This window comes from Bidens hawaiensis, unplaced genomic scaffold (assembly GCF_021521415.1).
Source record: "Bidens hawaiensis isolate Kalapana, Puna unplaced genomic scaffold, B.hawaiensis_p1.1 tig00023933_1, whole genome shotgun sequence".
NCBI classification, from domain to species: domain Eukaryota; kingdom Viridiplantae; phylum Streptophyta; class Magnoliopsida; order Asterales; family Asteraceae; genus Bidens; species Bidens hawaiensis.
The window spans coordinates 135,317-161,241 of NW_027493765.1; the positions used below are offsets into that span (position 1 = coordinate 135,317).

A 25,925-nucleotide genomic window follows, 5' to 3' on the forward strand; every position below is an offset into this window, starting at 1 on the left:
CATTTACATATGCTTAACTTATTAAATCACAAGTAGAGATGTTACCACACATACATAAAATAAAACTATTCAAATAGTAAAACACTAAAATATGTTAAAACCAAAATCGCTGGAAATATATATAGATAAGAACTAAAATTTTAAAATACAAAATAATCATAAAAAGGAACGTAAAACTAAAAAAACCAATTATCCAGTAGGGCATGTGGAATGCATAACTTGGTTATGTGTTATTATATCTTTGTCATAAAAATTAATAAAATTATGAAAGAGATTAAATTTGAATTAAAGATCTTGTTCAGTTTTTTTGGAATAATGAAGCCGATTTAAGGAGAGAATCTAAGGGATTAAGTTTGAATGAAATAAACATAATAAATAGAAATAAAGAAAATTACTAAAACACCCTTACAATAAAAATAAGTAAAAACAAAAAACAAATTTTGTGATTGGTCAAAAGAAATTCTCATAGTTTTTAAGAAAGGGAGTGGTTCTCATTTGAACCCTCCCATATATATATATATATATATATATATATATATATATAAGGGTGGCAAAACAAACTCAAATAGGTTGTTTTGGGTCAATTTAGATAACTTTTAAAATTGAGATGCGTCAGGATGGATCAAAAGAATTTTGTAAGAAGGTCAGGATGGGTTGGATAGATGCTAGTGACTTTTGATTATAGGTTAGAATGAGTTTGTTTATGGGTTAGAATGAACTAAATCAAGCTTTGTTCAATTTTATTTCAAGTAAAACCCACGGAACCAAATAGAATCTGAGAAATCAAAACCGAAACCATTGAAACCGAGCATATACCGAAACCGACCAAAATGAAAAAAAGCAAAACCGAAGCGAAAAAAGAAACTGAAAAAACCGAACCTGAACCGAGACAAAACCGAGGTTTTTTTTAATGAACGAGGAAGACAGCGGAAACATTTTAGTTATTTTACTTTTTGCGTTTTCGATTTATATTTTGAGTTATTATTTTTTTATTAATTTTTTTGAATATTTTTTTGAGGGGTTTTGAAACCCTTTGTATTTTAACCTTTATTTAGTTCAAGATGGGTTGACTTTACCCATCTTGACCCATACGCATCCTAAACCGAATAAAACCGAGAAATCAAAGCCGAACAAAAACCAAAAACATTGAAACCGAATAGATACCGAAACGAGAAAAAAAGAAAAAATGAACCGAAAAAAACCGAACCTGAGCCTAGACGAAACCGAGTTTTTTTATGAACGAGGAAGATGGCGGAAACATTTTAGTTATTTTACTTTTTGCGTTTTCGATTTATATTTTGAATTATTAATTTTTCATTAAATTTTTTGAATTTTTTTTAATGGATTTTTGAAACCATTTGCATTTTAACATTTACTTAAGTCAAGATGGAACTTTACCCATCTTGACCCATACCCATCCTAACCCTTTATTTTAAAAATCCAGACCCATATCCATCCTGACCCAAACCCATTCTAACCCATCACCCAAATCCAACCCAACCCACTCATATTGCCACCTCTATATATATGTAATGTGTGTACCATTAACTGGAATTAGCGAGCCAAAAACAAGAAATACTCAAGTCAAGAGTGAGTAAATGGAATACAGACTTGTTCTTATACTATGTTGTATCTTCATGATTACAACTGTTTTAGCAACTTCCACCGAAGAAATCACAAGTAATACGTTCCCCATATGTCTTGTCTTTTTGCACGCTTAATTGTTCTTGCTAGATTTAATTCAACATACTTATAATTTCTGTGAACTGGATGCAGACTCATTCTCTCGGAAGATTCTCACTCAGTCCTCTTGGTCAGGTGGTGAATGGGATACGGCTGGTTGGGTTTACGAGCCTCCAGGATGTTGTGTGCCGTAGTCCACTGTAACCTTCATCCACGTCCCGTATTTTGCAAACATCAGCATTTTATTAAGTATTTTATCATGCAATCTTATAATTATATCTTAATTAAGTTCTGTGATGAAATAAAAGGAAGAGTGGGGATGCCCGTGATAGGAAGAGTAAGGATGTTATGTTAGTTTATTTGTGTTGTATTGAATCTGTTTCGTTTGGCTAATGATATATGCAGAAGAATAAATTTGATGATCTAAGTGTTCTCTCTAATTTCTATTCGGCTTCCGTATGTGTTCTTTTGCCAACGATTAATAAACCACTGGAACAACAATAGTTTGTTTGCGGGTTTGACCCGAAGCCGACCTGCACCTGTTAGACAAAACCCAAATCCATAAATTTCATGTTAGATTTTGCGGTGTCAAAAATTCGCACGCCTTTTAATCATCACCCATATTGTATTGTTATTAACACGAAAAACCTTGTAAATCACTTTATTCAAATGATTAGTTAAAAACCATTTGACAAAAATGGGCCAAAAAGTGTGTTGGGTAACCTGATCAACCCACTCATTGTAAACCAATCCATTTTCTCACCTCTAAAAGAAAAAACAAAACAATAACTATATAATTCACTCTATTCATAAATAATAATAATTATTATTATAAGTTGGTGTTACCATCTGTGACAAATTCAGGACTTTTCACCAATGGGATCTGATTTTCGATGTTCAGATTGTTTTTTCGGGTCGGTCTCCGTTGGGGTTGGGTCTAGCTAGAAACATAATAAAAAACATTACATGTCATTACTCATTAAGAATATATGATCATTATTCATTAAAAAAACACACAAAATACTATGTTATTTGAAACAAGAAGAAAAAACATTACATTTTTAAAGTTATTCCTTGAAAATTTTCATCTCTTTGTTTGACGTCATATATAATTAGCACTAAAATTCAAGTTTTTAACAAAACTAAGTCACAATTTTAACAATTTGATACTACAACATACAATTACCAATATAAAATCGATCAAGTAGTCCTATAATTTACCTTTTGTAACTTCTAAGAGACAAAGTCATAGGCGAGGGACAAGAGCAAGAGGGGCGGGATGGAGAGGGCGGCGCTCCAATGACCGACGTGGTAGAGGAGAGGGCGGCGACCAGCGAGAGGCACGCTGAATGGAGGGTGTGGCAATGTGAGTTTGGATGTGCAAGTCAGTGGCGTTGGGTATCATGTATGTGTAAAACCCTATGTGTTATTGAGTAGAAGAGCCTTGAGCCTATGACGAATAAGATTTAAGCCAACAGATTTGCTATTGCATCAAAATTATATTCATAGTATGAGTTTTATATATTAGTTCTTATTATGGGTCCATGGAAAATTTAACATACCGACTCTAAGAAACTTTTTAAAATACATCGGGTCTTTGGACCCCAACCCAATTAATATGGGTCCACACTCACGGTTACCAATTTACCATGGCACAAGAGCTACCACCAAGTCCAACGCTAAATGAATAAATATATAGATTTACAATGGCACACCATCCACAAACTCCTCATGAAGGTACTAAATGCCCATTGATTTTTCCACAAACGCTCTGCTGCTGCCTTATCGCCTACAAAATTTTAGCATCTTAATTTACTAACAATTTCACGTGGTTACTTATTAATAGATCAACCTGGTTTATACATCATTTTTAAATATCAAACATGTAGAAAAAGAAAGAACTCGGTTAGAACGAAATGAAGCAAATGGTTTGAACATACGTAATGTTTGTGCAACCTTCGAAACTATATATGTATTGTTTATAGAACGTTTACGATAAAAAAGTGGTTTGGGTCAATCCAACCTAACCTAACCGGTTTTCCTTGAACAATAATGACCCGTATAACCTGCAGGTGCAAATGAGTCAAGCTTAACCCCGCCTAAGCTCAATCTTGCTTCGTGAGTAGTATATAATGTTGGAAATCAAGCCTAGTAAATCAAACACGATAACACACAACTTGAACAAGACGTTTGACCCTTTTCTTTATTATTAGTTTTCTTTATGTGCTTTTACACTTTTTGTCATAAAAAAGTCCATTAAGCCTAACAATCACTTAACCATTTTCATCTAATGTTGTTGGTAGGTCATGTAGCAATCTTGTTTCGCTATCAGATGTAGACCCAATTATGAGCTATAACTTTCCTTAACAGCTGACTTACATTAACAACCTGAAAGTTCTATATAGAAGGTCAAAGAAAACTTAATATGTAATCCAATTAAACCCGTATATGAGTTAATGCAAACATCAAGTTGTGATGAAATCTTAATGCAATTATTTTCATCAAGAATCAATTAAGTGGATTAATGTGTATACCTCAAGATGAGCGGGGGTAATTAAAACAAACTTGTCCTTATAACGGTAACATTCTTTTAGCGAATATATGCTGCATAAATCAAAGCATTGTTCATATCGTGATAGACCCAAAGAGACATTAGTTTTGTTCCATAAGTTTTACCTTAAATAGGTAATTACACATGTAACAAACAATATTGCTCTCCATTAGAGGATAATAGGATCACTCGGATTATTTTCTTATGCTTCATTAAGTAGAAGCCTTATGTAGGTTCAAATCTATACTCGTTCAGATATTACTCAAATTGCAACACACTAAATATGTCTAGATTAATGTAAAGCATCTAATAAAGTACAAAAATATCTTTAGAAGAAACGAGAGACTCTATAGAAGTGAGGACTCAAACCGGCTGAATACTCTAAACTTTATTATATTCAAATATAACAAAATGTAAATTTTCGGGATATATTATTATGTCAATAGATAAATCTATCTCATAGAGAAGTCATAATAAGCTGATAACAACAAAATATAAGCTATAATGACATAATATGTTGATAATCACAACGCAGTTGTCACCAACATCAAACCATTCCATCCCACCACCAAGAGACATTACATTTGTGTAGGTACGGAGGTACTCCACTAGGGCCCATAGAATATTGTGAACAGTCTTTTGCTAGCGGTTATGACTTATGAGAATACTTCATGCTACATTAATTAAAAGTGGGATTAACGATATTAAGGTTTCTACCCAGCATGACTTGAGTATTCTTTTGAGGTCTAGTCCACCTAGTAAGGTGTCTTTTCGACCCGGGTGGGATGAAGGGAACCTTACACCGATTCTCCGGTTTCATCGAGAGACTAAATCGGTGTTTATGGTTAACCCATACACGTATATGCGCCAGGGAATGAGAGCTATTGTCTGTTTAAGCCTAATGCTGGATAAAGGTATGCTTTAGTTTGTGCAGTTCTTTTCTATGAAATTTAGTTGGTTTATTTTGTATTTTATCTTTTCTAAAATTTTCCATAAAACGAGGGATGAGTTTTTTTTTATCCAAGTACTGGTATATTTATAGATCGATATTGACCATTTGACCGGTTTTGTTTTTTGGTTTGGGTATTTTCAATAGTAACGAGCTGATGCATTCCCACATCAAACAGGTTTTAGAGTAAATGGAATTTAGTTTTGAAACTTTACATTTTAATATTAAACCTTTTTAAAAAAATATATACATGTTTTTATTTAATTTTTTCCTTTTGACCTTCTAGTATTTTAAAAACTACTTTTAAATATAGTATTTTTTTATTTTTTATTTTTGAACGACCAACGATGAATACCCAGGGTAATCCAATAGCAAATGACGATCCCATACTCCCATGATCACATATAATGATGAGTAGCCGAAGTTCATCCTCTCTTGTTTCGGGTAAAACCCACTACCGAATGCCGGCTAAGTAAAGGCACCAACAAACCAAAATAAATACAAAAACCTTTACAAACACTTGTATATTGTGTAAAACTAGAAAAATAAAATTTTTTCTTTAATATATAACTTTTGTAATCAAATTTTTGGTTATTAATTCAAAGGTACACCAACCAATTCGATCAACTGATGGACACCGTATACGTATCCATGAAGAAATTAGGTTACCTAGATGTCAAAATAATCATGGCGGAGACAGGGCGACCATCGGGCGGCGACCCACAAAACACACATGCCAATGTTGCCAACGCCGCGGCTTATAACGGCGGGCTAATAAAAAAAGTGGCCTCCGGTGTCAGAACACCAGTAATGCCCGGACGAAAGTTTGAAACTTGTATATTTTCGTTGTTTAATGAGAATCTAAGGGTCGTCGTTGGGATGAGAAGAATTTTGGATTGTTTCTACCCGAGTTCACTCAAGTTTATGATGTTGGATTAATGCACGGACCTCAAGTAGGTGTTGTTTTAGTTTTTTATGATATTATGAAACACGTAGCTTTAAAAGAGAAATCGTTGCTACTGTGATATATGTTTAAAAAAAATTAAGCACGTGGCATGCATAATTGAATAAGAATTAAAAAATAAAAAAATAAAAGCAGGAGTAGATAAGATATTGATAAAAGTACAATTATTGATACTTCAATATTTATTTTTAGAACGACGACTTTCTTTTATTTATACTATCGCACTCTTTAAATTTAGAAAGTCTCAATGTCCCACTCTGGTCATACTATGTAGTCTTAATCGGGCCTACGTTAGCTTTAGAGTTTGGCTTGGGCGTTCCACCGAGAAACCATACCGCCAACTGCCATTTGACAGTCGTTGTGCCACCACAAAAGCGGAACTGTCAGACTCTCTCTCTTTTGAAAAGTACAATTTTTTGAAAATACATTTTTAGACATTTTTCAATACATAAAATTAAATGTACCGCCAAGTTGAAATAAATTTTAAACTGGCAAGGACGCAAGGTGGAGATTTAAAAGTAGAGTTTGAAACAAGCTCGAGCTATACTTGTTTCGAGCTTTATTGCTAAATTCAAGTTTATCTCGTGAGTTGTTTTTCAAGTTATTTTAAGTATGTAAATTATTGATTAATTCTTATTTATACAAACGTTGATTTTAATATGTAACATAAATATATTATTACTAGTTTTAGAGCCCGTGTCACACACGAGGTAATTCAAATTATAAAATTATAAGTAAAACAAATAATTACATAGCGTATATGAAAAAAATATATTACATCTATGCTTGTATCTATACAATGTGTACATAAATTGATTTTATTTATATTGTACAACGATTTTTTTAAATGAACTTAATAAAAAAAATGTTCGTGCAAAAACGTACCCGAGAATGCTTCTTTCTATTGAAAAATTCATTCTCGGTTTCATATATGTATAATTGAAAGAATTTTGGTTATGAGCCACTTTCAGAAATAAAACTTCTCATACGATAGTAGTTCTAACCACTCAGTCTAAATACAAAAAAGCGTCACCTTTATGATATATTTATCAATTTACCACCCATCAAATGAACGTAGAATATTAAATTGTAACAATGGATGTTCTTCAAGAACTATTTTTTCTTAGCTACACCATGAAAAAGATTTTGATAAGTTTCAGAGGGCTTCTCGACTTTGTCATAATGACAACATAAAAAATAACATGTTAGCCCATTCAATTTTATGAATATTTTGTTTCATTTGAGTAAAGTTTTGCATGACATGCTTCTCATACAACGTTCTGATCACCATAAAAGGAAAAGTTAGTGTTGATATAAATATTTCAAATTTGATAAAAGTTAAGCATTGATAGGCATGGGGTGGCATGCCGAAAGTATTCGCAATCTTTTCTTAAATTTTAATAGTTGAGGGAAAAGTAGTCAGTTTACAGATGTGACCATCGTCAATTTCAGGTTAACTCCGTTAACTCAACTCCGTCAATTCAAACTTAAGATCATTGAATCTGTAACGCACACCTCATTACATTTAAACTAGGGTTTAAATGACGCTTGACACTTACTACATGTGTAGTCTTTCGGGAATTGCACCGAAACGCAAAGGAGTTGACGCAAACAATTGGTGAATAAACGAAAAACGTCAAAGCAATAATTATGTGATAATTATGTGTTAGACATATGTGTTACTTGATTATATTATGTATGATACTAAACAAGAAACAAGAGCTAGTTAAAATAAGCTAGAAAAGTGCAAATTAGAAGTTGAGGGACCTAGATGTAACATGTTATTATAAATAATAATATAAACCTAAACCCTAACACTCCTTCTCCCTCCCTCTAGACCGATCGGCCCCCCTCCCCCCTTGTTCTTGGCTGCCGTCAATCACACACACACATATACACAAGATCTTTCAAGTTTAATCGAAGATTAAGGTGCTAGGAAGGTATAAACAACTATCCTATGTATTTTACATGCTTAATTTTGAGTTTGAATGGGTTAATTATAAACCCTAAAATCTGGAAATTTCATATATTGTGTTCATATGATCTTTGTTTGATTTGATGATGTACTGATGATGATTTGATAACTAGAATTGATATTGTTACATGTTAATTGTTGTGTCTTGATTTTGAGATCAAATAAAACCCTAACCATGTATGTATGGTGTAATTGATGTGCATGGATAGTGATTATGGTGTCTAGAGTGTTATATGAAAGGATTATAGTCTATAGATGGTTAATATGTTGAGTTTTGTTGCAAACATTTTCTGGACAGATTGTGTTGTTGATGTTCAATTGACTGTATCGGGGTGTAAATGTGAAAATTGGTTGAGATTATTGATACTAAAGTAAACTAGGTTGAGTCTAGTTTCTAAAGAATATAAATTTGCAATTTTTGGACGTGTAAAAGTTAACCTTTATGGTTTTACAAAAACGTTGTGCAAAGCTGAGTTGTTAGACCTGTTGTTAGGTTGTTTTGTAAATGTTATATCTCATGAACTACGAGACCAATTGGGTTGGTTCCACTTCTGGAAGTTGAATTATTGAGTTAGGAACCTAACCCAAGTGGTCTTGCATTTGTTGGATTTTTCATTTAACGGGAATTTCAAATAACATTCTGTTGCGCATGAATTTGACTGTTATGAGTTTGCTGTAATGATTTGATGATTGTGAGAAACCTATGTGGAATAAAAATATAATAAAATATGTTCTGGAAACCTAAGACATATATGCTTTTGTGATGATTTTTGGTAAATTAATTGTGATGCTATGATCGGTGAGATAGTACAATATTTCAAGTAGAATTTCTGTCTCGGTGAAACTAGCTGCTGAATTTGGTGAAAATGCATGAAACATGATACTTGCTATATAATTGTTATGTTTTGACCAAATTGCCCTTGCGGGGAATAATTGCTAATTGATTGTCATGATTTGACCAAATTACCCTCGTGGGGAATAATGATTAGTTAATTGTTATGTGTTGACCAAATTGCCCTTACGGGGAGTAATTGCTAGTGATGTACTTTATGAATACATGACACGAAAATACTTGCTTACACATGTAATGTATCACAACTACACTTGTTAAAGTCACACACGATCCACAAACGGAACACGAAACATGTTATGTGCATAGGTATTATGTGCCGGGTCTAGAGACTCGATAATATTCCGACACTTAGAAAAATCTCTTTGTTGTTTTAGAACGCTAGAGAGAGTTTTTCTGTGACGCGCATCTTGGTGATTTAATTTGGGAATTTCTTCGCAAACAGTGAGTTTCACTTTCCCCTTTTAAACTTTTTAAACGCTTTTCACTTGGGGGAGATAACATACTCCGAAAACGCGTTTAAGATTTTGTTAACATAGATTATATATCACTTGTAAAGACCAAGTGGCAAACGCGTAAACTAAAGTCCTTCATTCACATCGAACCGTTTAATATTGGATAATAGCGAGTCATTGTTGAGTAGTACTACTGGGTTTGACAAACCCCACCCAACGCTAAACTCGACTGGAGGTCGAGTGGGTGTAATCTTGGCTAAACACATACCATGGTCTGGATGACCTGGTGGCAAGGCAAATGATAAACAGTCAGCTTCGGTGTCGAACACTTAGTGATACTTGTTTTATAGGCTAGCTACCTATAGATATATAATTGACATAACATTATCTGGTAACGCAAAACGCTGTAACGCAAAACGCTGTAACGCAAAACGCTTAACGCAAAACGCTGAACGCAAACGCTAAACGCTTTATTTTTATTTAAACTTGTGAACTCACCGACCTTGTGTTGACACTTTTAGTATGTTATTCTCAGGTAGCCGAGGCGGGCGCGCGGTTTAGGAACATGCATTGCTTGAAACATTTTTAATTATGCAAACTTATTTTAAACTGTTATCATTGGGTTTTAAGTCGTCCTGCGTGACGCAACATTGGTATCTATGGTTTTACGCTTCCGCATTTAATTACTCGTAAACGTTTTCATGGTTTTAAAACTTTGTTTTATGGTTTGATTATAACTAATGATTCCGATCCTGTTAGTTCACACCCTCTGACGATAAAACTCCGTTAGTGAATTTTGAGGGTGTGACAACAAAATCCTGAACCTTTTGATTATTTCAAAAAAATGCCCTTAAAAATAAATTTAAAACCCGAATCATGTTTAAAATTTTAAATTTCATACTTTTGGCATTTTAAAGTCAACACTTTGAACCCATAAAAAATTTGACGATAAATCAATTTTGCATTCTCAAAATTTTCATTTTTGACCCGTAACATTTGACCAAATGTAGTTAACTTGTGCCAAACAATTTATTTACCAATTTTTGATCCATAAAATCAAATTTAAGTTCCACAAAAAAAAACGAAAACAATTTTCATTTGAGAAACATGATTTGTTGTTGATTTCTAGAATTCATCAACTATTTTGAAATATATAGTAAAATAATATGTTAATATTTATATTTATACAAACATATAGATATCTACCTATTATAATAAAGTAAAATAAATAGGTACACTTGTTATGTTTTGGTTAATTCTCATAATTTTTTCCCTCCAAAACTAATATACCCTAATATATATAATAAATCAATAATTATTCACTTTCCTTTTACACTATATTTATATAATATCTATATATTTTTATAAATATAAGTATTAACATATTATTTTACTATATATTTCAAAATATTTGGTGAATTCCAAAAATCAACAACAAATCATGTTTCTCAAATGAAAATTGTTTCGGGTTTTTTGTGTAAGTTAAATTTGATTTTATGGGTCAAAAGTTAGTAAATAGATTGTTTGGTACAAGTTAACTACATTTAGGTCAAAATTTGTTACGGGTCAAAAATGAAAATTTTGAGTATTTTTAAAAGTCTGAGAATGCAAAATAGATTTATCGTCAAATTTGTTATGTGTTCAAAGTGTTGACTTTAAAATATCAAAAGTATGAAAGTTAGAATTTTAAACATGATTCGGGTTTCAAGTTTATTTTTAAGGGCATTTTTTGAAATAATCAAAAGATTCGAGATTTGGCAAATTGACTATAGTCTCTCTATGAGACGTGGAAGCCTATAGCTCACTAACTAGTAGGGGAGAGTTTGAAAATTGCCATCGGTCACACCTTCGCAGAAAAGTAAGTAACCAATTTGTGCCGGAGTTGACTAACACGTACGAGAAAATTAACTATACATTCAATACAAAACTTAATTTGTATCTTAAATCTTAATACAAAATATTTACATTCGATCAGTTTTCTTCTTCTTTATAAGCTTAGTTTTGTAAAAAAAAAAAAATTATTGTTCCTAGTCTTACGAGTTACGTCCTCTTAACAAACTAAACTACATGACGGGGACAGAAAAAAATAAAAAGTATATTCATCTCGTAAAGGGTTAGAATGAACAACCTTCCCATTTGCAAAAACCTAGAAACTTTATTTTAACCATTTGATTGCACGTAACCAAAACTGACTGAATTCGCGTCGACTCACCACCTCAACGCCTGGAACCGACAACGCTTGTGTTTTACCAACGTCTGAGTTTTAACAACCAACTAAACGTCGTTTTAAATATTTTATTTTTTATATGTTAGTTTGACGAATTTACTTTTCAAGCTTTAACAATTGGATTTTACCAAAGTTTTATACTATAACCAATGTTTTAAAAACCGGTATTGAACTCGTACCAGATCGGGCTAAAAAATGGTACAACCGATTAAACCATGTTAATAGTTTACCTTATAATATCATATAAACATAATTTCAACTCAAAAAATAATTCAAAATTATATAATTCCATAATAAAATATAAACCAAAAGTTAATTCATAATAAAAAAAATAGTACAAAAGGTTTCGATTTTCAAAAAATAATCCAAAGGTTCACTCGTTTCGATGTTAATTGCTATGTTAAAAGTAGCTTTTAAAAAATATGAGCCGCAAAATATCAAAAATCGCTTGGGCTTGGAACCAGTTTGCCGGTTTAAACCAGTATTTTAGAAAAAACCGTGGTTCGATGTTATAGCAAACCGCCCAAAAATACCGGACACAAAATACCGGTCTGATATGCGAAATCTGGTATTACCGGTTCAACCGGCCTGTATAAACCGGTTTTAAAACACCGACTATAACTATACAAATTCTTTTGAGCAATATTAGTTTATCTGCTAATTTTATCATTAAAAGGAAAGGAAAAAACGTCGAAGTTAATTTGCAAGTTGGCTATATAAGTCTGCCATAGTTTGACCAACCGAAACAAATTGTCAAACTTAAAGTCGAGGACTTAAGTGGTCCTAATATTTTAAAAAAACGGAAGTTAGATTTTAATTGATCTATTCATAAGAATATTTACAAACAGTCTTAACTTTTTACTTATTTTTCTACATTAATTTTATACTAACTGAGAGTTAACTCGGTTAGCTTTTGTTGACATGGACTACTTATGTGATAAAAAAGTCAAAATTTTGATGACGTGAACTGCTTATGTGACAAATGAGTCAAAGGTTCGATGATGTAGTCCGCTTAAGTGACAAAGTTATTATGACATGTATTGTTTATGTGGCTTTTCATGTGAGCAAGAAATAATTAAATTAACTTTTAGTTAACTAGTATTTTACCCGTTTGGTGTACGGGAATATCAACATAGGAATGCAACGGTTACAATAATTCAGTAACATATGTGATGTTTTGGTTGCGCTCAAATACGCTTTGGAGGTACGGTGTTTTGGTTGCGCTCAAATACGCTTTAGAGGTACGGTCAAGGGAATAACAAATACAAGGGTGTTACTTCATATCATATTTATATATTTATGTGTTGCATCAAAATGGTAACACAATTTATGATGCACCGACTTTAGAAATTTGTGAACTTGTGTTTCAGATTAACACACATTATAGTACTTAATTTTTTAAATTATTAATGATTGTGTAATGTATTAAAAGTTAACAAATGCAATAATTAACATCCATATTGCTTGTCAGTCTTGTTTTAGACTTTTAGGTATTAATAATGGTATTTTGAAAAACAAATAACACATCACTCATAACATGTCAAAACACTAAAATATATAATATAGATATCAAAACAATTATCATAGATAATTATAAAAAACTTGACATACCAAACTTCAAAAGGTAACATAGAGTTAATTTTAAAAATAAAAAAACAACCACCACCATATACATTTTTTTAAGTCAGAGAATGTGAAATTTAACTTGTTGAGCTAAGATATATGCTAACAACTCTTTGTCTTTAGGATTGGAATTTAGATAAGTTAAAATCATTGTTAAACATACTTTCTAAAAGGCAACAACTTTTCCCATTAACTGCTGCTCAGCTGTAATGTGGTTTCCATACTCCATACTATGTAAGAACTGATGTAGCACATTGTAGGATAAATCACCCGTATGAGTTTAAAAACGTTGTGGCATGCATGAGATCATATGCACCTTGTCAAGTCCCAACTGAACAAAATCCATAATTGGACTATAAGTCACATCCTTCAATCCCTTTTCTGCAATGTAGCTTTTGTAACCCGAACTCAATCCACCCTAGTAGAATAACTAAAACTATAAGATGTATATAGTCACCAGTGAAATTTTATAAATATTGTACCTTGAGAACAACCATAGGTTGAAAGATGACAACAAATTATGGTGGCTCTCTTCCTTGCTGTGTCTGACCCTACAGAAAGAAAGATGCTGTTTATAAAGAAATAATAATTTGTATTCAACACTCCAAAACGCTTTATTTTAAAATTATGGTACCTGCACTGCTTTGCACTTGAGAGATTTGAACGTTGAGGTAGCCGGCTGTAAAACTTGCAAATATCTTCCTTGGTTAATGGTGTTTTAGATTCTCTACCAATATGCCATTCCTAAAAATGTTAAATAATATTAGATTTTTTTTACCCAAAAGTTATGAAGAAAAAGTTCATAATCAAACCTCGAGTTCTCCATTTTCGGGAAGCAAAGGTGGAACTTCCTCCTCTCATTAGAAGTTTTTGCCTGCCGTTTGAGAAACACACCTTGTTGCTTCAGCATAGCCAGTATAGTTTTTATAAAAAATAAAAATAAAATAAATAACACCATTGGTACCCTATTATGAAATTATATGTGGAAAAATGGGTGGGTTGGTTAATGGATCGACAAATTCAAAACATGTTGAGTCTGCAAAATGAACCGAAAGTTCAGTGTGATTTCTTAAACTGTTTGGTAGTAAGCTTGTTTATTTAATAAACGAACAAACATGACATGTCCCGTTCGTTCATTTATGTTTTTGAATGTTCGTTCTTTCAATTCGCTAATCTTTGTTCATTTATGTTTGCTTAAGTTCGTTAGTTTACGTTTGTTAACAAAATCATTTTTAAGTTTTACACCCAACACATTTTCTTCACACAACTTTTAACTCGTGATGTTCAGGTTATGTCCGTTCGTTAATGTTCATGAACTGTACATTTATACTGTTAACGAACACATACATGTTCATTTTATTAACGAATGAACACAAAAGCCTCATTCGTATTCAATCATTTGTTCAGTTAAAGTTGAACGAACAAACAGAAACATACTCCGTTCGTGTTTGTTTAAAAGCCTATCGGCTTGAAATGTCAAAGCATACCATTATGACATCAAATCATCAATAATAAAAATATTTGAAAATACCAATTTAGGAGGTTTTTCAACCCGATCAGCCTGCTTGAGATAACAAACAAATAGGGTCAAGGTAATACAAATTATAATTTTTGTTACAATTGACACGATCTTAGAAAAACTAAACATGCCCATAACTCCCCACTAACACAAACCACATTTCAGTTACATTTAGAAGTTACCCAAGCGTGTGCTGACTCTAAACATTTTTTTGTTAAAATTGCCACTATCATAATAAAACTAAATATTCCCATAACTCCCTGCTAACACAAACCACATTCAGTTATATGTACAAGTAACAACCCATAACTCCCCACTAACACAAACCACATTCGGTTACATTTACAACCCGTATATCCACACCAACACAAAACATCATTTCAGTTACATTTACAAGTAACCCAAACGTGTGCGGTGTGCTGACTCAAACATTGAGAACCGAAACAAAGTGAAACACATGTAAAACTTCAAAACAAAACATGCATAAACTAAAAGGATTGGTAAGAAATCACCTCCAATTTTGATTTTTAAGCTATTTGTTTGAATTTACTCAAGTTGAGATAAAACATAATTAAAATGAACCTATGATACTCAAAAAAGAACAAACTCACACAAACCTAATACAAGCTCCAGAAATTTGGCAAATCTGACCAAAGTTATAACAGTACCACCAAAGCCAAATTTCAAGATTAAAATCATAAATTACAAAATCTGTAACACAAACCTTTTTAATTTCTTCATTTCTTCCTGTCAATTACACATGGGTGGGGTAGTTGAGGTCCCCTGGCCTATTGAAAATAAAAGGCATTAATCACCTACTTATTAGAATACCAAATCAAAATCATTTTTGAGAAACAGCGATAACCAGTGACTCTTAGCAATACCAAATTTAAAACTTTGTGTTTGTTTCAGGAATCAACTGAATTGGGACAAAAAGAATATACCTTGAGCAGTGTATCAAATTAGAACCATGAATGTTTCAACTGACAAAGACTTGTAAGGATAAAAGCAAATTAGAGCAGATAAAGGAACACATAAATATAAACGCCCAAAGTAATGATACCTGAATGCTGAGAACAGAATTAGAATCAGAAATGGTTTCATTCTAATTTCATGTTCCTCCTCTTCGGGATAAACGCCAAAACTAAATATCAGAATCACCAAACAGACACCAATTTCTCAACGAAAACCAATCAATTGAGCCCTAAATCAAATGGATGTTTCCGATTAGCCTCCTTGACGGCCGCAATTCGTGTTAGCTATGGAGTTAGGGCTCCAGATCGAGTCAATATCGTGTCTCCGGCGAATGGAAATTGAAAATCAGTGATTCTGTTGAAGGGTGGTTGTAGCAAAACTGAATTTTGAAAGATGAATGTGAATGTTCGATTTGCCGGAGCAAAATATGGGGTGGGGGGTAAAGTTGAGGAGAAGGAAGAACACGTGAGTAAAAGAGTACTTGATACAGTCTTATCGGAGTGCTGCTGATTGATTCTTATTTTACGGTAAGATTCGGAGGGCTGAGAATCAATCTTGGATTTTTATCCAACAGTCAGGTTTAAATTACACTCTGTGACAACCTATATATAATTCGAAAAATATAACTATTTTACCGAGACCAATTTTAGCTGATCCCAAATGTTTACTCCATTTCTTGAGAGGCTTTTCTAACAACCCCAAAAATGCAATTATACTTTCAAGCTGTATTTTAGCCGATTTCATGAATTTACTTATGTCCTCAATATATGGTTTAGACGATTCCAAGAACTCAGTTATGTCTTTTAGAAGCACTTTAGCCTTTTCCAAAAGCTCAGTTATTTTAATCTTTATAATGTTCGTCTTGTCTTTCTTTCTTTTATCGTTCAAACGTTTGACGATCACATGTTTCATGCATGAAACATGAGCTTGCGAGCTTTGCCACCTTTTTGACACGTAACACCAACAACTATCCATGTTTTGTTTCTTCTCTGGATAGCAGTAAAAACATGGTGATGTCAGGTTGTCACAAAGCCGAAACTTTATCCTACCAACTCCGATGGTCTTTTGTAGGTTTAGACAACATGGGTGTAGGTTTTTGTTTGTGACATCACAGTGGTAAAAGTAGCCTTTAATGCCTGATCCACATGCACAAGATCTATGCTCTTCATTAGAATGTTCTTTAAAGAACTTGAAAGTGGATCCTTTTAAAAACTCATGGGTTGCTTCTTCCTTGTGGAACAAGCAGTCTGGATGAAGAATGTATGGACAGTTATCTTCGTAGCGTATGTATCTATTTCCAAACCCTAATTCTTTGCATCCGCTGCACTTGTATGATGATCGATCCTCGATGATTAAAGTCATGCCATGTGAAGAAACGTGGATCTACTCACTGGTAGCAGATCTACTTTCCTCGGGTGTGATTAAACTATTTCACCGATGGTTCTTCTGGATCCGAGTTCTTCCACCTACAAAATGAACAGCGCCGTTACTTACCCCTCAGAAAGGGACAGAGGGGTCCTCTTTGGGGTAACCCTCCGGCGTGAGAATCAGTATCTTTTGGAGAAGATAATAATGTTGTATGTAAGTGAATCTCAAGAGTATTGCTGAATCGCTGAATACTCTTGATTTGTGTGACTGTGTGTTTTTTCTGTAACTGACTGTGAGTGAATATAATTCAATATGATTGAATGTGATATCACTGCTTGTAACTGTCAAATGATTGAGTGTGAATGAATGTGTCATCAAAGTGGAGTTGATGCTGTATTTATAGTGCTAGGGTTTCCATTGGTTGGGCTCAGCCTCGTTGGCCTCCTCCAACCGCACTGCGCCATGTGTCCTCTGGGACACCTGGCGCTTTCTCGTTGGTTGTAATCATGTGGTAGCACATGTGTCATGCTGAGTTGTCGACCTTTCATTTGGCAGCTGTCAACATCAGCATATTCTTACTCCTTAAAAAGATGCCTTCTAGAAGATTGTCTGACGTGCACAATCAAGGTTGCCCTAACCCTGATTTGGATAAGGACGAGGTTGATTATGTGCACGTGTGATATGCGCCCATCCTGAGGATGCGCGAAGTCTTCTTTTTATTCTCACGCGCAGATATTTCATGCGCAGGTGTGATATGCACGAGCGTGTGATATGCGCCGCGCGCTGGTGCGCCACGCGCATATGTGACGCGCGAGCATATGTGATGTGCAAGAGCATGCGATATGCGCCGCGCGCATATGTGATGCGCGAGCATGTTTTGTATGCGCCATGCGCCTGGGTTTTGGCTTTGTGCCTTCATAATGTCTTTATCTTGCGGGTTGACCCGCCTTGATTGGTGTTGAGGCGGGTACATACCTCTTCAAGGGCGCCTGAAGAGGTATGTACCCGCCTCAACACCAATCAAGGCGGGTCAACCCGCAAGATAAAGACATTATGAAGGCACAAAGCCAAAACCCAGGCGCATGGCGCATACAAAACATGCTCGCGCATCACATATGCGCGCGGCGCATATCGCATGCTCTTGCACATCACATATGCTCGCGCGTCACATATGCGCGTGGCGCACCAGCGCGCGGCGCATATCACACGCTCGTGCATATCACACCTGCGCATGAAATATCTGCGCGTGAGAATAAAAAGAAGACTTCGCGCATCCTCAGGATGGGCGCATATCACACGTGCACATAATCAACCTCGTCCTTATCCAAATCAGGGTTAGGGCAACCTTGATTGTGCACGTCAGACAATCTTCTAGAAGGCATCTTTTTAAGGAGTAAGAATATGCTGATGTTGACAGCTGCCAAATGAAAGGTCGACAACTCAGCATGACACATGTGCTACCACATGATTACAACCAACGAGAAAGCGCCAGGTGTCCCAGAGGACACATGGCGCAGTGCGGTTGGAGGAGGCCAACGAGGCTGAGCCCAACCAATGGAAACCCTAGCACTATAAATACAGCATCAACTCCACTTTGATGACACATTCATTCACACTCAATCATTTGACAGTTACAAGCAGTGATATCACATTCAATCATATTGAATTATATTCACTCACAGTCAGTTACAGAAAAAACACACAGTCACACAAATCAAGAGTATTCAGCGATTCAGCAATACTCTTGAGATTCACTTACATACAACATTATTATCTTCTCCAAAAGATACTGATTCTCACGCCGGAGGGTTACCCCAAAGAGGACCCCTCTGTCCCTTTCTGAGGGGTAAGTAACGGCGCTGTTCATTTTGTAGGTGGAAGAACTCGGATCCAGAAGAACCATCGGTGAAATAGTTTAATCACACCCGAGGAAAGTAGATCTGCTACCAGTGAGTAGATCCACGTTTCTTCATTGGCGCCATCCACTGTTACAAACGGCAATCAGATCTCATCCAGATCTAAAAAATTCAATCACCATGGTTTCTGGAGTTCGTAACGTTGATCAAGCTCTGGAGGATATTGAACGTGAGGGTGTTAACGACGGACAGCAGGTTCTGAGGGTTCCGCGTGATTCTACGCGTACCACCAGCAACCGTCCCTTCGTCACAACCCCTCACGGCCAGACTGAAACTCCTCCAGACGATCGCACGTTACAAAATATGGCCGGCGCGAAGCTGAAGGGACCAATGGGTCCAGAAGATGAAGCAGACGATCCGAATGAATGGCTCATAAATGAGCAACGGCGTCTGATGGAAAAGTACACTGAAATGATCAAACAGAAGAAGCTAGCCGACCAAACACAAAGGCAAGCGATGGAGAAGCAGCCCACAAAAAGGCCGCGCGCGCCGGAAGAAGGGCATTCTGTTCACACTGCACACACAGAGTTCAGTGATGAAGAGGTGCATAGCATGAGAAAGACAAGGGATACTCATGCAGGAGGCTCGCAGCTCCGCGCGCCTGTGAACATGGCGCCAGGAGCCAGAGCAGATCCGGATCTGCACATGCCATACAGCCCACCGGTCAGAGGGCAAGTGGACGTAACCACACCCTACAGACCAGCCATCCTGGTAAAACACTCAAAGTTTACTGCGCGCATCGCGCAGGCTCCCATCCAGCATAAGACCAAGATGCCAAGTGGTCTGGGGAAATATGATGGCACGACAGATCCAGATGACTTTTTGCAAGGTTTCTATAACACGGGAAACCTAGAGAGCTGGACGATGCCAACATGGTGTCATATGTTTGCCCGCTGCCTCACGGGCGCAGCGCGAGTATGGTTCGAGAGCTTGCCGACAGGGCAAATTGATGGGTTCGAGGAACTATTAGAAAAGTTCCAGGCCCACTTCGTACAGCAGCGCAGGCACACGCGCGATCCTGATGACATCATGCACTGCATCCGCAGGAATGATGAAACGATTGAAGATTACATCACTCGTTTCAATCAGGAGTCCCTGGCAATCGGGGGCATAACTGAGCAGCTCCTGCGCGTGGCCTTTATACAAGGCGCGCGCAGTGATCAGTTACGACGAGCTCTCGTAAGCAAAGATGGTATGCCCACCACGTGGGCCAAGTTAATGGAGGCATCGCGAGTTTTCGCGAGAAATGAGAAACAGATTGCCCAAGATAGGGCAAGAGAAAGAGCGCATCAGGCTGAATCACCGCGCAGCAAAGAGAAGAGGGCCAAACAGAACTCTGTATGGTCCAGGTTGCAGCCAACAAGTTTTTCTTCCGCGGAAAAACAAGCGCAACCAAGCTCACCCCAGCCCCAAAAGGATGCTCGTAAACACGGGGAGGGTGACAAGAGGGAGGGCGGCAGAGATCCTAGCAGACCTCTGCCAAGAATATGGACTCCTCTCACTAAAACACCTTCACAGGTGTTAAGTACTGAGAATGTCCAATTCAAGCCTCCCAAGCAACTACACTACAAGGGGCCGCAAAACAGTGGTAAATATTGTGAATTTCACAGGTCCCCGGGCCACAACACCGACGCATGCCATCATTTAAAGGATGCGATCGAGAAGGATGTAAAGTCTGGCAGGCTGGCTCACTTGGTGAAAAACCAAAGAATAGAAGATGAGCAACCGGAGGGAGCCTCTGCCAGCAAGAAGTACAAAAGAATCTGTGTGGCTGAGGGGGGACGACAAGGGCAGACGTCAAGAAAGAGAAGCGCGCAAATTCACGGAGATTGGCGCGAGCAGCAAGTCATCTTCCCAAGAATCAGGGGAGGCCCTTCAATAAGCAGTCCTCTCGTTATTACCACACACATTGCTCATTACGAAGTGTCAAAGGTCCTGGTGGACACTGGAAGCGAATCTGACATTATGTATGAGCAGTGTTTCAGAAAGTTAGACCCGGCAGACCAAGCTCGGCTCGAAATTGTGAACGCACCAATCTGTGGTGTCTCAAATGAAATCATACATCCCCTAGGCCAGATTCAATTTGAACTAACTATGGGGGATGATGAGCACAAGCGAGCCGAAGTTGTTAACTTCTTGGTCTTGCCCACCACGTCATGCCACAATATGATCCTGGGTAGGGGAACAATTGCCCAATTTAATGCTGTACCATCGCCAGCGCACGGCGCATTGGGGATCCCTACACCAACAGGCGTAGCATTTGTTTACCGCGATCATTTGTGCGCAGTGACAACCACGCCGCGGGAAGGGAGAATGAAACTTCCAACGGCGGACAATGCGCCAGAGAAGTGGATTTTAAACCCAAAATTCCCCGACCAAACGGTCACAATTGGCGCTACCATTTCAGACGACACGAGATTGAGAGTGAAAAGGTTGCTCACAAAATACATGTCGGTCTTCGCGTGGCAACACTCCGATATGACGGGGGTCCCGCGAGACTTGGCGCAACACTCTCTTAACACGTTCAAGTCGGTGGAGCCAATTGCTCAGAAGAAGAGAATCATGGGGGATGAAAAGGCGAAGGCCATGAATGAGCAAGTTGAGGACTTGTTGCGCGCAAACATTATCCGCCCGATCCGATACCAGACGTGGGTAGCCAATCCTGTGATGGTAAAGAAAAGCAACGGGTCATGGAGGATGTGTATTGACTTCAAGGACCTCAACAAAGCATGTCCGAAAGACTGTTACCCACTACCAAACATCGACGCAAAGGTGGACTCCGTGGCGCCTTTCAAGCTCAAATGTTTCCTGGATGCCTACAAAGGCTATCACCAGATTCAAATGGCACCACAGGATGAAGACAAGACGGCCTTCAGAACCGACAAGGGTGTTTTTTGTTACACAAAAATGCCCTTTGGTTTAAAGAATGCGGGCGCAACCTATCAGAGACTTATGGATTCGGTTTTCAGTGAACAAATCGGAAGAAATCTAGAAGTCTACGTCGATGATTTGGTGATCAAGAGCAGGGAGGAGAGACAAATGCTCAACGACATCGAGGAAACTCTTCAGCGCCTAACGGAAGTTAACATGAAGCTCAACCCGAGCAAATGTACTTTTGGCGCGGAAGAGGGGAAATTTCTTGGTGTAATGGTCACTAAGGAGGGTTTCAAGGTGAATCCTGAGAAGGTGGAAGCCATCCTTGACATGCCTTCACCATCCACCATGAAAGAGGTTCAGAAGCTGAATGGTAGATTGGTGTCAATCAACAGGTTCCTAGCGAACCACGCCAGCAAATCTACTCCATTCGTTAACACCTTGAGGAACTGTTTGAAGAAGAGCCAATTCAAGTGGACGCCTGAGGCTGAGCAAGCTTTCAATGAGATAAAAGAATGTCTCATAAAGCTGCCCGCGCTCACAGCCCCACTTCCTGGCGAAACCCTTACATTGTACTTGTCAGCTGGAGATCGCGCCATTGGCGCAGTATTATTGGTGGATCGCAAGGGGATCCAAACGCCAATATACTATGTGAGTCGAGTGCTCACAGACCCTGAGACGCGCTATTCCATCATGGAAAAGTTAGTTTTGTCACTAACACACGCGTCGCGCAAGCTACATAGATATTTCAATGGTCATCCTATTGAAGTACTGACTGGTTACAACATCCAGCAAGTCTTGCGACGTCCCGCGCTCTCCGGAAGGCTGACAAAGTGGGCGCTGGAATTAGGTGAACACACGATCACTTATAAGCCCCGTCCAGCAATAAAGGGTCAAGTTTTGGCGGATTTCATCACGGAAATCCCAGAGGGAAAGATTGAAGAAGCTCAGCGCGAGGTAGACCCTCCGCGACCAAATGATGAAGAAGATGTTTGGAGGCTATTCACTGATGGAGCCTCCAACAGCGAAGGGTCTGGCGCAGGTCTCAAACTGGTGGACCCTGATAATCATGAATATACTTATGCTATCAGGTTGGACTTCAAGAGTACCAACAATGAGGCTGAGTATGAAGCCCTGCTGGCTGGTCTGCGCATCGCGCGCAAGTTTGGGGTTAAAAGACTAGAGGCGCATGTTGATTCTTACTTGGTAGCTGCTCAGGTCAACGGCCTATATGACGCCAAGGAGAACACAATGCCTCTGTATCTAGAGCAGGCAAAAAAGCTCGTTGAGCAGTTTGACTTCTTCAGAATCATACACATCTCGCGAAGCGAAAACAAGTCCGCAGACGCGTTGAGTAAAATGGCATCAACTAATTTTGATCACTTTGGCAAAGATGTCAGGGTGGAAATAATGAGCAGCCCGTCAGTGCAAACGCAATCGGTCCTGGTAATTCATACAACTCCTTCATCCTGGATAACTCCAATAATGGAATTCCTGAAAGAGGGGAAGTTACCGGATGATCGCGCACAGGCGAGAAAGATAAGACACAAGGCGCAGAACTATGAACTACTTGATGGTACAGTGTATCGGCGCTCTTATCTTGGACCGCTCATGAAATGCCTGGATGCGGAAGAAGCAAGCTATGTGATTAGGGAGATTCATGAAGGAATCTGTGGAATTCACGCTGGTCCGCGCATGGTGGTTACCAAGGCGATGAGCTCGGGCTACTATTGGCCAGGCATGTACTTGGATGCGCTAAAAGAAGTCCAAAAATGCAAGGCATGTCAGAGCTACGCGCCAAACACCATGCGTCCAAAAAACAACTTGATTCCAGTCACCTCAGCATGGCCTTTCCACAAATGGGCCATTGATATTGTGGGGCCCCTGCCGCAAGCGCAAGGGCGGGTGAAATTTTTGGTAGTGGCGATAGACTATTTCACAAAATGGGTTGAAGCCAAGCCACTAGCAAAAATCACAGCTGAGGCGATGAAGCAATTCATCTGGAGCCACATCATTTGTCGTTTTGGCCTTCCTCTGGAAATTGTGAGCGACAATGGCAAACAATTCACTGACAGGAAGATATCAAGCTGGCTCAAAGAATTGCACATCAACCAAATCTTCACGTCCGTCTACCATCCTCAAGGGAATGGCCAAGTGGAGCGCGCGAATCAAAGTTTGCTAAATGGGCTGAAGAAAAGATTGGAGGGAGAATCCCATTCTTGGGTCGAAGAGTTACCTAATGTCCTGTGGGCGCACAGGACATTAAGCAAAACTAGCAATGGCGAATCCCCGTTCAGCCTAACCTATGGGACAGAGGCTATGATCCCAGCGGAAATTGGATGCCCATCCCATAGGGTACTCATGATGGGCAAAACTGATAACGACCGCGATAGAAGGTTGGACCTTAACTTGCTTGAAGGGCGCAGAGAAGCGGCTATCATTAATGAAGCCAGATACAAGAAAAAGCTGGAAAAATATTATAATCAGCGCGTTAAAGAGTGCCACTTCAAGAAAAATGATTTTGTCCTTCGAAACAATGAAGCTAGTCGCGCAATACCCCCAGGAAAAATGTCCCCCAATTGGGAGGGACCTTATCAAATTTCAGAAGATCTGGGGAAAGGCGCGTACGCTTTAAAAGATTTGAACGGAAAAAAAATACCGCGCGCGTGGAACGCGGCACAACTTAGAAAATGCTTCATGTAAAAAGTTCAAATTTGTAATCAAGGCTTTTAAGCCATCATCAATGATGATTCGCGCTATCTTTCAATATTTGTCGCGCTATCTTTCAATATTGGTTCTCTTACCTTTGCATACATGTTTCACACTTCCTTTATTAAATTGGAACAATATGACAACACTATATTGACTTCAAAACAAAATAAAGCGAAGTAAAACATACATGCGCGAGCCTTAGCTCAAACGAGTTAACGAGTCTTAACTCTAAAACGTCAGGGCCTTAGCCCAAAATTACGAGCCTTAGCTCAAACACGTTAATGAGTCTTAACTCTAAAATCGTCAGGGCCTTAGCCCAAAACAAAGAGCCTTAGCTCAAAACACTCACATACATCCATCTTACACCCCGCGCAGCCTGATCATAAAAATCCTTAAACAAAACTAAGGCAAAGTACATGCCATATCATGTTAAGGTCTCAGGTCGAGGCCGCGCGCGGAACCATAGTGGATATCTGAGTAACACAACCTGACATGTAATGGCTAAACTCATACTTCCATACCGCGTGACACCAACGCGCGAAAAAGAAATAACGAAAAATTAGCGTGCATGTCAGCATGAGCAAGATACTGCGAGAGCCACAAACAAAATAGAACAGAGGTTAACTGAATAATTTCCTTACAACCTTGTTCTTATTTTAACGTTCAAGCATATCTTATATCTATACAACCAAACATGAAGAGATGAATGGAAATGCGCAAGATACGAAAAGGAGATAACAAGTTTCATTTCATTGGATCGAAATTTACAAGTATGATGAGTTACAAACTACAAGTATAAAAGATAAATATACAACATTTGATGAAGGGCTTCTCAAGTCTCCACGTCGACGTCAGCCGCTTCATCATCCTCATCATCTCGCGCAGCATCTGGCGCGGTCTGCTCTTCATCTCCGAACTGACCATAGTCAAGTTCTTCCTCCTCATTGGAGTCTTCGATCACAACGGTGTCACGAGCAGATTCTTTCGCCGCGCCAGAGCCGCTGGCAGGGGCAACATCCCCCGCGCCACCATCATCGCCACCAGCCCTCTCGCAATCATCAAGCAACTTCTTTAGTGCGCCGAGGTCGGGCTGGTCAGCAAGCGCAGCTATCTGTAAATCATTAGAAAAGTAATGAGTACAAACACTTAGAAAAGTTAGTAAAGTAAAACTCATTAAGATCAAGGTACCTGCATAAGGATGGGGATGGGAGTATTCATATACTTTTCCCCCACCGCGGCCATGTCCGCGCAGGCCGCATCGAACTTGTAAGGGTACTCGGATGG

The 25,925-nt window shown here is 37.9% G+C and overlaps 1 pseudogene; it reads left to right on the plus strand.

Annotated features, from left to right (window-relative positions):
• The first annotated feature begins 2,982 nt into the window (after positions 1–2,982).
• LOC143568341 (glucan endo-1,3-beta-D-glucosidase-like) overlaps positions 2,983–25,925 on the plus strand; it is a 31,249-nt pseudogene continuing 8,306 nt past the window's right edge.